Below are 14700 nucleotides of genomic sequence, written 5' to 3'. Positions count from 1 at the left end.
AAGCCACAACACAACAAAATTAGCACAACACAACAAAAATAAGCCGCAACACAACAAAATTATCACAATACAACAGACATAAGTCACAACACAATGGAAACAATTAAGCCACAACACAACAAAATTAGCACAACACAACAAAAATAAGCCGCAACACAACAAAATTATCACAATACAACAGACATAAGTCACAACACAATGGAAACAATTAAGCCACAACACAACAAAATTAGCACAACACAACAAAAATAAGCCGCAACACAACAAAATTATCACAATACAACAGACATAAGTCACAACACAATGGAAACAATTAAGCCACAACACAACAAAATTAGCACAACACAACGAAAACAAGCCGCAACACAACAACATTTGCACAACACAACAGAAACAAGCCACAACACAGCGAAATTAGCACAACACAATATAAGTCCTATGCATTGTGTTGTGTAGATTAAGTTGTGTTGTGCACTATTGGACCTCTGTATGTTTCTCCTATGTATGTAAAAAATAAAAAGTGTGATTGGGAGATATAAGTCACAATTGTTAGATATAAGGTTGCAATTATAAGAAATAGGCCTAGTCACAATTGAGATATAATGTCATATTGTGAGATAGGCTACAAAATTTCAAATTCACAGATATTTTGAGGTTTAAAGTCACATTGTGATACAAAGTCATATTTATGAGAATTTAAGTTGCAATTACAAAACATTTGTTCACAGTAACACCAAATTAACTGTGAGCAGTATAGTTGTAATTCCCTTCTTTTTTTTAACTCCAAGACACAAATAGGCTTCTATTCGTCACTATTCTGCATTATATCAGCCATCGGCTACCCTGCTCTCTAAAAAATTTGAATGCATAATGGCCATTAAAAAAACCCATACTAGAGGACCATTACTTAATAGTGCAACTGACAGGAACTTTGCTTTAGTGTTTATAATGTTTCAATGACTGGAGTTTAATTCCATTAGACAGTCTAATGAAAAAGAGGCCAAAATCTTGGTGATCTAAGACTGACATATACCATAAGATGAGAACACACTGTTGACATCACAGGTCTGGCGGTAAACGCTCTGGGCCAGCGGTTTCTTTTCACCTCTCTTTCATTGTTTCCCACCCTTCAAATGAGCTCACTTTTTAGTGATCACCTAGGTAACCACTGAAAAGCAAACTTGAGCTGTGAGCTCATAGAGATGACACAGTTTAACAAAGGCTACCTTCTCACTCTCTCTCTACACAATATAGACACTAATATACACATGCATATATTGTGTGAAGGCCGTAGGGATGGGGTAAGTCCAGCTATGCATGTGCAGACAGTTTACCCAGCGGCCTAAGCAATCCCTACCCTATATTCAGCCACCTAAATATCCCTGCTCCAGCAATCCCTTCTTAATTACAGGCCCATGGAGAAACAGGATCCTGGGCCACACAATGGAGTCTTTCTGCATGACAGTCCCATTACCAATATGAGGGAGGGGGTCTTTCTCTCTTCCCCTGAAAAAGGGATAAAGAATGTGGAGGCTCAAAGGAGACAAGCTCTTGAATAGTGGAAAGCACTGATTATTTTTACCTGTACAAAGCCGACAGGCAACTATTTGTAGCTAGTTTTTGTCTGTGAAGCTATTTTTTTTGTCCTATCTATTAACTTGTTCAAAAATACATTGAAAATGCAATTCATAAATACAATTTCTTGAATACACCTCTTCTATGATGATCAACTTTTAAATATATGTGAATTAAAATCCCTTTTATTGTTGTTTGAGGGGCATAAAGTCAAAAATGTTGACTTTACAACAGTCTGATGCTACAACTGATTTTATAATTAAAGGGGTCATATGATGCGATTTCAATGTTCTTGCTTTTTCAGACCGATGAGCTTTGTAAAAATTGACGCGTTTCAAAAAGGCGGGGCATAGAGGAGAAACAATAATGTACAGTATGTGGAAAATAATGTGTTTTTTTAACTTTAAACCGCATAGACACATTTCATTACACCAAATACACAAAATAATGTTCTTTTTAGCAGCATCATATGATCCCTTTAAGAAAAAGGGCATCATTTAAATAATTAAATTCTTCAACCCAGTTTGGCATAATCTTATATTTCTTGGGGGAAAACATTGGGGAGAATATTTTAACAAAATTCCATCGCTGCTCATTAATATCTGCCAAATCACTGTCACATGGAGCACCCAAAATGCAAAAACATGGAGAAAAAACTCAAATTAAAAATTATATGACAGGGAGGCCTTTTTATGACAAGGCAAGATTAGCTCAGGTTGCAAAATGTCATGTGGTGCAACTCCCCAAAAATGTAGTGATATTTCTGGAAAAAAAAAAAAAGTTCATTATGTTTATTAAAAAAAAATAAAAATACAAATATAAATTACAAATATAAAATACAAAAAAAAATTAATGAATTAAATATAATAATTTTGTAATTAAAAAAATATTACTTATTATAAGATAATGAATAAGTCTGAAATTTGTTATTACATTTTATTTGATGGTTACACCGCATGACAAACTTGAAGTTATTTAAATAAACAAGAATATAAAGAGTACATTTCTGAGAACTTGCCATGTGTGTTTTAAACTAAGTTTCTAAAAGATTTTTTTTTCTTTTTATTTATCATAGACACTTTTTAGGTCACTGACCTTAGCATGATTTGCACAACTGCTATGACAAAGGCTCTCAGAGTCCTGTGGTGTATCTAATCAAAGCGCCAGGGTGTATGAGCTGTAGATCATCTTGTTAGTAGAGTTTAAATGCAGCCTGTCATAAATACGCACTAACCCCAAAGTCAAAAAATGGCTAAATATAACATCTCTGTTCAGATGGTGGGAAAAATTAAACTCACAATAGAGAATGGTGGACAACAAAGTAAAAGAGAACATTAAAAAAATTCATGTCCCAACAAAAAGAAGTTTTTGACAGACTACAAAGCCATAACAGTTAACGTCTGGACAATATAACGGCCCTTGTAACAGACAATAAAGGAAAGCTAGATGTGGTGTTGGAAGTGAAACGGTAAATGAGATGGACTGACACCAGAAGTCTCCGGCGCGGCAGACATTCAAACTGCAGAGCGGCACAACTGCGCCATGTTGCACTCTACAATTAGCATGGTCGTAACTACAGCCCTACTGACAAATTACAGAAGCGGCGCACAGAGAGATTCCACTAGCTGACCAAAACTCTATAACTCTCTGTCCAGTTATGTATGGACTTGACTGAAGTCAAAACCTGAGGTTTGGGAAACAGAGCCTAGAAGAGGCAGGAATGGCCATCAGAAAGAGAGGTCAAATTAAGCCAATGTTTCTGCTAGCTCAGCCCACGTCGACTTGTACTGCCAAATATGACAGCAACATGCAAATAATCCATTTGCCCCTGAAGCCTCTGTGCTAATGTTGTGAGAAACAAGGCATTTTGCACCCTTGCCTTGTTTGACGGGGGGAAGGGAGGAAGAGGGGAGAAAGAGTCACTACATTCTTTCCCCATATGCCTTGAGTTGGACATATTCAAAATGCACAATTTTATATCAAGATTTATCAAATACTCCCAACATATTCACAATATTATAAAATTAAAACAATTCAGTTAATATAACAATAACTATCACAATTTCACAAAAGTTTCACCATCATTGTCACATCTGGAATGTATGAAAGTGTGATAGATCAAAGATGTGTAATAGCTTACAGGCTAGTTGGTAAGTTCATTTCCATGAATCAGTTTAAACTTTTTTTAAACATAAAACTTAAGTCTGATTTACATAATCACTCAAAAATGTTCACACAAGTCTCCTCAGTAATACAGAGTAATAAAAACAAAACAAAAAACTTAATAAAAACTATCTTAGATCTTTGAGTTCAGCTCATGAAAAATGGGGGCAAAAACAAAAGTGTTGCGTTTATAATTTTGTTCAGTGTATATTTAGGTATAATTACAATATATAAATTACATAATATACATGTCAGGATTATGGACTGGTTTTTGTTGTGTTTTCCCTCCCCATGTGTTCCGTGTCCCAGTTAATTGACTGATTCCATGCACCTGTGTTCCCCTGATTGCCCTGTGTTTAAAAGTCCCAGTCTGTTTAGTTTGTATTTGTCGGGTCTTGAACATCATCCTTGTGTTTTGTGTCTCCATGTTGGAATATTAAAGACTCTCGTTTTGTGAAATCTCCACGTCTCCTTGTTTCCTCGTTCATCTCGTGCAGAGCGCTGTCGTACGAAGATGGTCCTCTAAGAATTTCGCCGCCTTTGTGGAGTTGACACTCCGGACCCAGTGCCCAGCCCACCATCTCCCCGTTGTGCGGAGCGCATGCCCGAGCCCACCGCTGACGGAGAGCCGGAGCCCGCCATGACCGACGAACCATCGCCACATGGAGCGACAGAGCTGAGGATCGCCACGGAGCCGGAGCTGCAAATGACGTCAGTCAAGGTGTGTGAGCCAGCAACAATGTCAGCCACGAGGGAGAAAGCCACAGACTGTGTGAGTGCGGAGAGGAGCTCCGCCCCCTACACCGAGGCTGAGGGTGAGCTGTGTATGGCGCGGCGACTGTGAGGAGAGGGCTCCCGTTCCTAAGTTCTGGCCTGAAAGCCCGGAGGCTCACAAATGCCCGCCCTCCCAACCGCTCCTGCCTCCTCCTCAGCTGTCATCTGGCAGCACCTCTCCTCACCCTCAGCCCACCATCTTTGCAGTGCAAACTCCGCGGGACTGCCATCCTCCAGCGTCGCCGTGGCTGGAGTTTCCCTTGACTCCGCCTCCAGCCTCTAAGCCCCGGACTCCGCCTCGGCCCGTGGATCCGTCGGCTCCACCATGGCTCCAAGCTCCCTCCTCTCCACCGTGGCCCGGCAGTCCACTAGCTCCGCCGGGCTCCCTCGTCCCTCCAGCTCCGCCTTGGTCTGGCGTCGACCATACTGCGCCTCGGGACTCCACTCCTCGGGGTGTGCCTCGTCCCTTCGTCCCTCCGGCTCTGTCAGGCTCCTTCATCCCTTCGGCTCCTCCTCAGTCCTCTATCGCTCCGGCTCCACCGTGGCCTTTCGGATCCCCGCCTCCGCGTCAGTCGCTGGTGCCATCTGCTCCGCCTTGGCCCTCCGGATCCTCCCCATCGCCCTGGCTCATCGGCTCTCCGTCTCCGCCTCAGGCTCCTCCACCACCTGCCCCGCCGCCATTGGTCGGCCCCCTGGAGTCGGTGGCCATTCCTCCTCCATGGCTCCTCCCTCCGTCGGCTCCACCGTGGGCCGCCATTATGGCTGTGGCCTGGGTCCTGCTGTGCTCCTCCTGTCTCCTCCCTGGCTCCTCCCTCCTTCGTCGTCTCCCTGGTCTCTGTCTGCCGGCCCCCTCCCGGGTTCCCGTCCTCCTCCCGAGCCTCCTCCTTAGTTCCCACCCGTTCCCCCCCTCTGTTGTTCCACGTTGCGTGGACGCGCCTTCCGGCAGGGGGGTGATATGTCAGGATTATGGACTGGTTTTTGTTGTGTTTTCCCTCCCATTGTGTTCCGTGTCCCAGTTAATTGACTGATTCCATGCACCTGTGTTCCCCTGATTGCCCTGTGTTTAAAAGTCCCAGTCTGTTCAGTTTGTATTTGTCGGGTCTTGAACGTCATCCTTGTGTTCTGTGTCTCCATGTTGGATTATTAAAGACTCTCGTTTTGTGAAATCTCCACGTCTCCTCATTTCCTCGTTCCCTTGCTCCAGCGTATCGTGACAATACACATGCATTAATTTTATATAAATTACTAATACTAAATATCACTCTTATTCCTTATTTTTATTTTAAAATTCATTATGTTTTAATATTTTGTGTTAATTTAATGTTTCAGTTCTATTTAATATTTGATTTTCTTCTTTAACAATTTTTAATTTTTTTTTTATTATGGAAGTTTGGTCAAATTTAAGCCATTTCACAACAAATACATAAATATTAAGATGGACTGATTGTTTTTTTTATTGATTGATTTTTTTATAAAATTAATTTTTGATATTTTGCACAGACTTAACGGCAGCTCAAAAGATCAAGCCACCATGAAAGCTCCCATAAATCTCAAACAAAACAAAATATCTCAAAAACAGGACTATAGATATCAGCGCATACATGGCATCGAATAAAAAAGCCAGAGCTGCACACCAAACTATAGCTTTTAATGGCGAAAAAGTCTGTTATTTGCTATACTCAATATATTCTTTTAACTGACACATGGAGAATATGATCTCTGTTAAACAGTGTAGTAGTGGAAAGAGTAAATCTTATAAACCAATGAAAAAGGCAATGTGAAATGAAAAAAAAAACAGCAATGTGTGTGTAGGTCATGAAAGGCCAGTGGGAAACCAGGACAAGTCTCTGGTGCATCATTCAATAAAACAGAACCTCCTCTGTTATTCCAATAAAATGAATTATCATTTTGAAACTCTATTTTATGTACCCACACGCGCACACACCCTAGATCTCTGCTGAGCGTGCAGCTGCGGTGATGTAAGCGATTAGGCGATTAAATGATATCATCGCAACAGTCGTGTGAAATCCCCTCTGTTGTTTTTCTGGATTGTCTCTGTCAAGACCAAACTGGTTTTCCAAGACTTTGGCATCCCATCCTAATTACTCAAATCAGCAGGAAAAAAAGCATGTCTGGGTCAGCTTGTGGTATGTGTGTGTGTGTGCGTGCAAGTGTGTTTATGCCATTACAATCATCTCAATTTGAAGCCAATCAATGACATTTAAGTCCTATTACTGCTGCATTTATTTTCAAATAAAAAATGATGTGCGGTGCTATATGATATCATGTCTGCATGTGTGATCATCGGAATGAATAGTTAAAGTAGCTATTACAGGTTGGAGTGAGCAGTCAGTGAGCTTTCCAACTCTTTGCTCTTGCACGGACTATATATCTCAAAAGAAAGGCCACCATATGCAACTCAACCGAGCCTGACATCTTTTGTTTCAGCCTGCAACAAAGTTTCCATTTGGTGTCTGTGCAACAATTTATGGCCACCCATAACATCAGCTTTGGAGGTCTGAATGTCTGTTTGACTAACTCAAAGTAGCTGTTCGACAGAAAACAGCAAAATAGGATTCATTCCTCCATGCAGATGCTTTCTAACTCTATTGTACTTTTTTGTACAGTTTTAACCTTTTGAGAAGGTCTGAGAAGTTTGGTTCCTCCAAGGTTTCTGGTGGGAAAAAAAACAATCCTGTTTTGATGAGGTCAAGAAGTGGTTTTGTGAACTTTTAAATCAACTGGTCAGGCAAAGAGACCATATAGACTAGCTTAAGGCCAGCTGGCTCTATTGCACTTCTCTGTAAAGTTTTAGTACAACTCATGAAAAGGTCTGAGAAGGTTGGTTCCTCCCAAGGTTTCTGGTTGAAAAAAAATTAAAATGCTGTAGTCTCCTAACCTGTTTTGGTGGTTCTAGAGAGGTTTTGGGTACTTTTAAATCAGCTGGTTGATTAACTGGCAGTTACACCAGCTTAAGACAAGCTTAGCCAGGCTTGAAGACCAGATAAACCAGCCTTAAACCATACTGATGCTTTCTAGCTCTATTACTGTAAAGCTTGAATTACTATAACTCATGAGAAGGTCATAAAAGGTTGGTTCCTCTCAAGGTTTCTGGAGGGGAAAATAAAATAAATAAATAAATACAATGCTATTGTCTGGTCTCAGAGCCTGTTTTGGTGGCTTTAGAGAAGTTTTGGTTTACTATTAAATCAGCCGGTCAGGCCAGGAGACCAGCACCATTTTATAACCAATCTGGCAGCGCTAGAAGACCAGATAAACCAGTTTAAACCAGCTTATGCTAGTAAACCATGCCACTGACTGAACCATAAAACAACTACATGATGTAAGTTAGTCTACAGCCATCAATGACAGCAAAAGCTGCAACTGAATATAGCACATCACCACAGCCTGAGCCTGCAGATATGCCATATTTGGGGTGAGAACATCTGCTGTCAAATACAACACCCATTTAGTGGTATAAATAGACTGGATTACATGAACCACAGAGAGTTCCTAACAGCTGTAGATCTCCTGCAGCTCATCTCTCCAATACTCTTCTTCTCTGGTCTACAGGAAGCTTTGTATTCAGCCTAATAACAGGCTTCTGTAAACTGGCCACTCATTATCAGCTGAAGCAGTAAATATATAGCCTATGACATTCCTCCATGCTGAGGTGTAAACATCACCTACACACCGCAGCCTCCCTAAGAAAGCATTGACTGATGCAGGATGAAGAGAAAACTTTATTTGGTGAAGAAAATAACAGTGCTTGCAAGACAGCAATAGAAGTTTTAGGTAAGCTTAGGTTTTATGCTTTGGTTTTACACAAATTAAATGGCATTTGTTGTCGTGTCACTCAACACACGACTTCTTGTGCGTGAGTGCGAAGGAGTTAGATAGTTAGAAGTTGATAGATATAAGGGACAGTGACAGATAAAGAAATCTGAGACAATAAAGCAGAAGACATTTCAAAATCTAGAAGAAAATGCAGTTTCACACATTTTTGAAACACTTTTATATACCATTTTCAACAAATTTTGATTCAATGGCATGTGATATAACTATCAAGTAAAAAGTAATAAACATTTTTAGTAATTTTGAACAGTTCATAAATAATAATAATAATAAAAGTAATAATAGTATAATTTCATATACATTTCAAGGTAATAAACCATGTTTACAAATATAACAGTTTTAATATTATAATATTCCTTAAGAATCCTGAACATCATTGTTTTCTTGTTATTCTACCATTTAACAGCTGACCACCTGAAATAAGATTATCATATTATTAAAAAGGTCCAAATATTTCATATTTTAAAAGCTCTACTGACCTTGACAAATAGTTATCTTTCATCTTGATAATACCACATTGATTTTGTAGAGAACAAATTTGCTATCTCTATATATCCATCTATCCATCTATCTATCTATGTTACTTATTTTTCAAGAAATAATAAGCACTTCGGCTTTATAATAAATTGTTTTCTTTCTTATCAACAGTTATACCAGCTAGACATTTTTTTTTACTTTAGGCCACACACAGAATAAGAATTTTAATTTAAAAACTAAAAACATGTACACCATAAAAGAGGTGCATTCAAGTGATTGAATATACTAGATGGAGTCATGTTAAATGAAGAAGAAGCATGTTTGAATAATATCAACAGTGCTATTTTGCAAGCACTGTAATAATGTGTAAATGTCTAAGAGAGAGAAGAGAATAAACTAGGGTTTATACTACTATAAGCATTTACTCATGACTATTTATTGTGCAGTCCTGTGTGTATGAGGTCAAACTGTGATCAAACTCATTCATTATAATCAAAAATTCCACGTGAGCACAAATGCACATGCACTGGGAATGAAACAGACATAAACACTCTCAAGAAACACTTCATAGTCTGTTTTATTAACTGTAACAGCAGGAGTGACCAGAGACTGGTTGCAAACTGCATCATTGCTCTTCCTTTACTATTTATTTAACATACAGAAGCACAAAACTTTTTCATGCACTGATTAACCTACTACTAGAAACACAGAGACAGGCACTGCTGGCATTACTTTTGTCCAAAAATGGGCACAACGCACAGGTGTGTCAGACTGGAAAATGTCAACATTAACTTATATGGACCCCCTGAACATCCCAACTAACACTGCAGTTTGAGATAGGTGAAGCATGAAGACATTAAACATGATGACACATGCAATGAGCCAAACCGGAGTCAAACTATAGTATCCTCGTTTCCTACGTAGCCTACCCATGATCCTACCTTGTGACTGCCCTTCTCTTGACCGCTCGAGATTTTCACTTTAATGTTCTCAAAGCCGGTAGATCACATCACATCACATCGCTGCGCTACGCCTCCAAACTTCGCAAACGCTCTCAAATGTGGCTCCTCCAAAACTTTCATTCTCCGTCGCGCCGTCTTTTAGAGCTCCCAGTCTTGTGCTAAACTCAGCAGACGTTGCAGCGGATCTCCATTCAGTAAATTCATCCTTTATTCCTTTAAAGAGCCGAGTGCTGGGGTCAGATTGAAGAAGAAGCATGTTTGAATAATATCAACAGTGCTATTTTGCAAGCACTGTAATAATGTGTAAATGTCTAAGAGAGAGAAGAGAATAAACTAGGGTTTATACTACTATAAGCATTTACTCATGACTATTTATTGTGCAGTCCTGTGTGTATGAGGTCAAACTGTGATCAAACTCATTCATTATAATCAAAAATTCCACGTGAGCACAAATGCACATGCACTGGGAATGAAACAGACATAAACACTCTCAAGAAACACTTCATAGTCTGTTTTATTAACTGTAACAGCAGGAGTGACCAGAGACTGGTTGCAAACTGCATCATTGCTCTTCCTTTACTATTTATTTAACATACAGAAGCACAAAACTTTTTCATGCACTGATTAACCTACTACTAGAAACACAGAGACAGGCACTGCTGGCATTACTTTTGTCCAAAAATGGGCACAACGCACAGGTGTGTCAGACTGGAAAATGTCAACATTAACTTATATGGACCCCCTGAACATCCCAACTAACACTGCAGTTTGAGATAGGTGAAGCATGAAGACATTAAACATGATGACACATGCAATGAGCCAAACCGGAGTCAAACTATAGTATCCTCGTTTCCTACGTAGCCTACCCATGATCCTACCTTGTGACTGCCCTTCTCTTGACCGCTCGAGATTTTCACTTTAATGTTCTCAAAGCCGGTAGATCACATCACATCACATCGCTGCGCTACGCCTCCAAACTTCGCAAACGCTCTCAAATGTGGCTCCTCCAAAACTTTCATTCTCCGTCGCGCCGTCTTTTAGAGCTCCCAGTCTTGTTCTAAACTCAGCAGACGTTGCAGCGGATCTCCATTCAGTAAATTCATCCTTTATTCCTTTAAAGAGCCGAGTGCTGGGGTCAGATTACGCCGGGAGCCAAACCCCCTGTCTGCTAGCCATGTCCGATTCGCGAACGAATCGTTCTATTGAATCGAATCATTCAAATGAATCGTTTGCACCCAGAACGATTCGCAATGAGACGAAAACCCAAGCGGACAGTGAGTGAATACATTAGGAAAGAACCTAATATATGACTGATTGAGCTAAATGTAAGCTACTTTGTACTAATAACAGTAATATAACTGGCCATACAAATAAAACGTAGTCTGGCTACTTGATGTTTTTATGAATCATGTCTCACAACAAACTGAACTGGGACCCATGGCAAGTATTAAAACTAAATAAATAAAACAAATAAGTAAAAAGCATTGTGTGTTATATAATGTAGGCCTACTGTATATGCCTGTAATGTGCCAGGCCGGGATGTTAGGGACAGATGACTTAAAAGAACCATTGAATCATTTTGGATCTGGTTCATGTAAATAAATTGTTCAAAAGAACCGATTCGCTGAACAGAATCACTACTCTCTGCGTGTCTTGTGTGTATGCCCTGAACACACAGGAAATTGCATCAGGGGCCACTACTGTCCCACTCTGGAGTGTTCAAAGTTTTCTGACTCACTCCTGTGTAATTTGGTTGAAAAGATTTTGGATAGAACTTTGAGGATGAATCTCACAAAGAAATTGTCATCCCGAATCAGAATAAAAATTAAGAAATTGAAATGAAACCTATTTGTAGTACCATTAACACTGTCTTGCCAACTATCAATACTGTAATGCGAAAACATCCTATTCTCATGCAAAATAGAATTGTATTTTTTTCTTTCAATTTAAAAGGGAAGTATGACCTTGAATAGCCTACTTGTAATTTATAGGCAACTACTTTACTTCCAAATCATTAAAATTATCATTTTACTTCCCAATTTTTATTACAATAATTACACACAAAAAAAGACATCAGTTCTCAAAAATGATGGTTAAGGAACAGAGATTACAGAGACTTCAGCATAATATCTGTGTTATAGTCCTGATATACTATTTTTAAAATAATTGAAAATCCTAGACCAGGACCAAAGGACCAAGATCAAGACCATGAAAATATGATCTTGGGCTCTGTCTCGAGGACCAAGACCAAAGCCATAAAAATATGGTCTTAGACTTAAGGACTAAGACAATGAAAATATGGTCTTGGACTCTGTCTCAAGGCCCAAAACCAAGACAATGAAAATATGGTCATGGATTTGAACTTGAGGACCAAAACCAATACCATAAAAATATGATCTTGGACTCAGACTCAGAACAAGACCAAGAACATGAAAATATCTTGGACTCTGACTTGAAGTTTAGACCCGAAGGACCTGACCAAATGTCGGGAGCATGTGGACTCTGTCTTAACTTGAACTGGACCCTCTTCTGGTCTCAGTCTCGAACAAATAAGCTGGTCCTGACTACAACAGTGGCTAAAGGCCTCACTCACCTTGCCATGCAGTGCCAGCCGAAATGTTCATGCTGCTAAAGTATAGTGTGAAAGTTTGCAGTTATAACGAATCATTACAGGCCAATAAAATGTTTGTAGGAGTGCAATTAGGAAGTTTGTGAGGAGAGTCTGCATGCTTTAATTGGCTTCCTTTAAAAAAAAAAAGAATGAAAGAAAGAAAATAAAATCTACCTCTTGAGCTTTAGCTCCTGAAACACGTTAGAAATTACATCTATTCATGTAGCAGAAACATTTAGCAACATGCAGTGCAGTCAATGTGCAATCAATGTGCTGAATCAAACTTATAACCTCCATTGAAAAACTCTTAATATTATGCTATACAGGAACTCTGGATTCAGGATTTCATCTTTCATTTGTCTGTCAAAAGACTGTGTATCCTGATATTCTGAACACTGGGTTTGTTTCCTCATAAGAAATAATATGGTTACCTACAGTGCAGCTGTATGCCATTATAATGCCATTATCAGCTGTATTACATTTCCAGCATTATTTGTTTCCTCATAAGAAATAATATGGTTACCTACAGTGCAGCTGCATGCCATTATAATGCCATTATCAGCTGTATTACATTTCCAGCATTATGGGTTATTTTCTGTGGGTTATTTTCTGTGGTTTTACAGAGCAACACAGTATATAACTTTGGGCCTGCTGCAGATGTTTGGATTAAAATAAGAGGACAGGATGCTACATCTTTCTCTCTCTGTCCCAATCTCTTTCTCCATGCCTCCAGTGTGTGTGTAAAGCATTTAATGTTGAGGTAATTGTTAACCGCACCCTCTTGTGTACAGTACAAAAACGTGACTGCTCTGTCATGAACCGCTGCAGCCAATGGAGAATTGAAATCATGCTTGCACAGTTACAAACAATTTTTCATTTAATATTTTATTGTCTCTGTAAATTATTGCAATATTTCACAATGAGTGTTAATAGCAAGGTATGTTACTGCATCTGCATGCATTTGATGCACATAAATGTATAAACATACACAAAAACAAATGCATAAATTATAACTTTAGTGACCTCCAAAAGGAAATTCACATAGTCTCATGAACCATCATACAAATATAGCCTAACATGAAATAAGTTTATGGAATGTAAGTGTGTGTGTGTGTGTGTGTATGTGTATTTCAAATACATTCATTACTCTTCCTTTATGTAGCTTATATAGTGTAATTTTCTGAACAGAATGAATGTAACACCATGCATATATATAAAAACCTAAATATTTAAATTATAGCATATATATATATATATATATATATAAACAGATAATGTCCTGGCAGAAAATTACCAGTACATTTTTCCATTAAATTTACTGATGAAATCAGTTCACAATCAGAATCAAAATCAATAAAGAAAATTCCTTCATATTAGCACAGTACATTGGAACATATTTTATGGACTTTTTTATATACTTTAAACCTGGAACATTCCTTAAAACAAATGTGGAAGAGAAAAGAAAAAAAGGAGTGAGAGAGAGAGAGAGAGCTCCACTGCCCTCAGTCAAAACAAACCATGACAACTCAGCATGTAATGATTCACTTGACTGCAGACTACCTGGAAAAAGAGAAAAAAAAATAAAATAAAGTTTGCCGGAGTGAAAATGTTTGTGTGAGCACAAATGTCAGTCTGTCCACGTGCAGGTTATGTATGTGAATTCTGTATTTTAAGTTAAAGTGATTCAGTCAAACACAAGTGGATGCAGCAGTGGACTGACATACCCTCCACTCACATGCTGCTGTCATCAGCTAGCACAGTAACTTTAAAAACCACATAGAGCGAATTCCATTCGAAAGTGAGCATGACTAGGCCCTACTTACTCTGAAAAGCTCTTGAAGTGATGCAGGGCATTTACTGTCTCATATGTAATCATTTGAACACCCAGCAGTAACATTCATGCATGCTTATAGCCAGTGTTGGGGGTAACACATTACAAGTAACGTGAGTTTATTTGCCAAAAATATAACTTTTTTATTTTAAAAACAAACAAGCAAGCTCTGTCCAGATTTAAAAAGTAACACAAAAGTAATGTAATGCATTACTTTCCATAAAAAGTAACTAAGTAACGTAATTAGTTACTTTTTTATGGAGTAACGCAATATTGTAATGCATTACTTTTAAAAGTAACTTTCCCCAACACTGCTTATAGCTGTTAAAATTGTTGCAAGTAAAACTTTTTCATCTAATAATTAAACTGAAATGTATTTTTCTTGGTGATCAAACAACTATGAATATGTAAATACTGTATGTAAGGAACCGAATCCATGATAAGACCAAGAC

At 38.7% G+C, this 14700-nt stretch overlaps 1 protein-coding gene across 2 annotated transcripts in view; it reads right to left on the bottom strand.

Annotated features, from left to right (window-relative positions):
- plekhh1 (pleckstrin homology domain containing, family H (with MyTH4 domain) member 1) overlaps window positions 1-9953 on the bottom strand; it is a 50222-nt gene extending 40269 nt beyond the window's left edge. For both annotated transcript variants that reach the window (XM_016475469.1, XM_016475470.1), the window contains exon 1: window positions 9786-9953. The gene's annotated coding sequence lies outside the window, so the exon portion shown is untranslated. The remainder of the gene's footprint in view (window positions 1-9785) is intronic.
- Between the last annotated feature and the right edge of the window lie 4747 nt (window positions 9954-14700).

The sequence above is a fragment of the Sinocyclocheilus anshuiensis genome, unplaced genomic scaffold (genome assembly GCF_001515605.1).
Source record: "Sinocyclocheilus anshuiensis isolate Anshui unplaced genomic scaffold, SAMN03320099.WGS_v1.1 scaffold676, whole genome shotgun sequence".
Classification (NCBI taxonomy): Eukaryota; Metazoa; Chordata; class Actinopteri; order Cypriniformes; family Cyprinidae; genus Sinocyclocheilus; species Sinocyclocheilus anshuiensis.
This window is presented reverse-complemented; position numbering and strand designations above follow the sequence as displayed.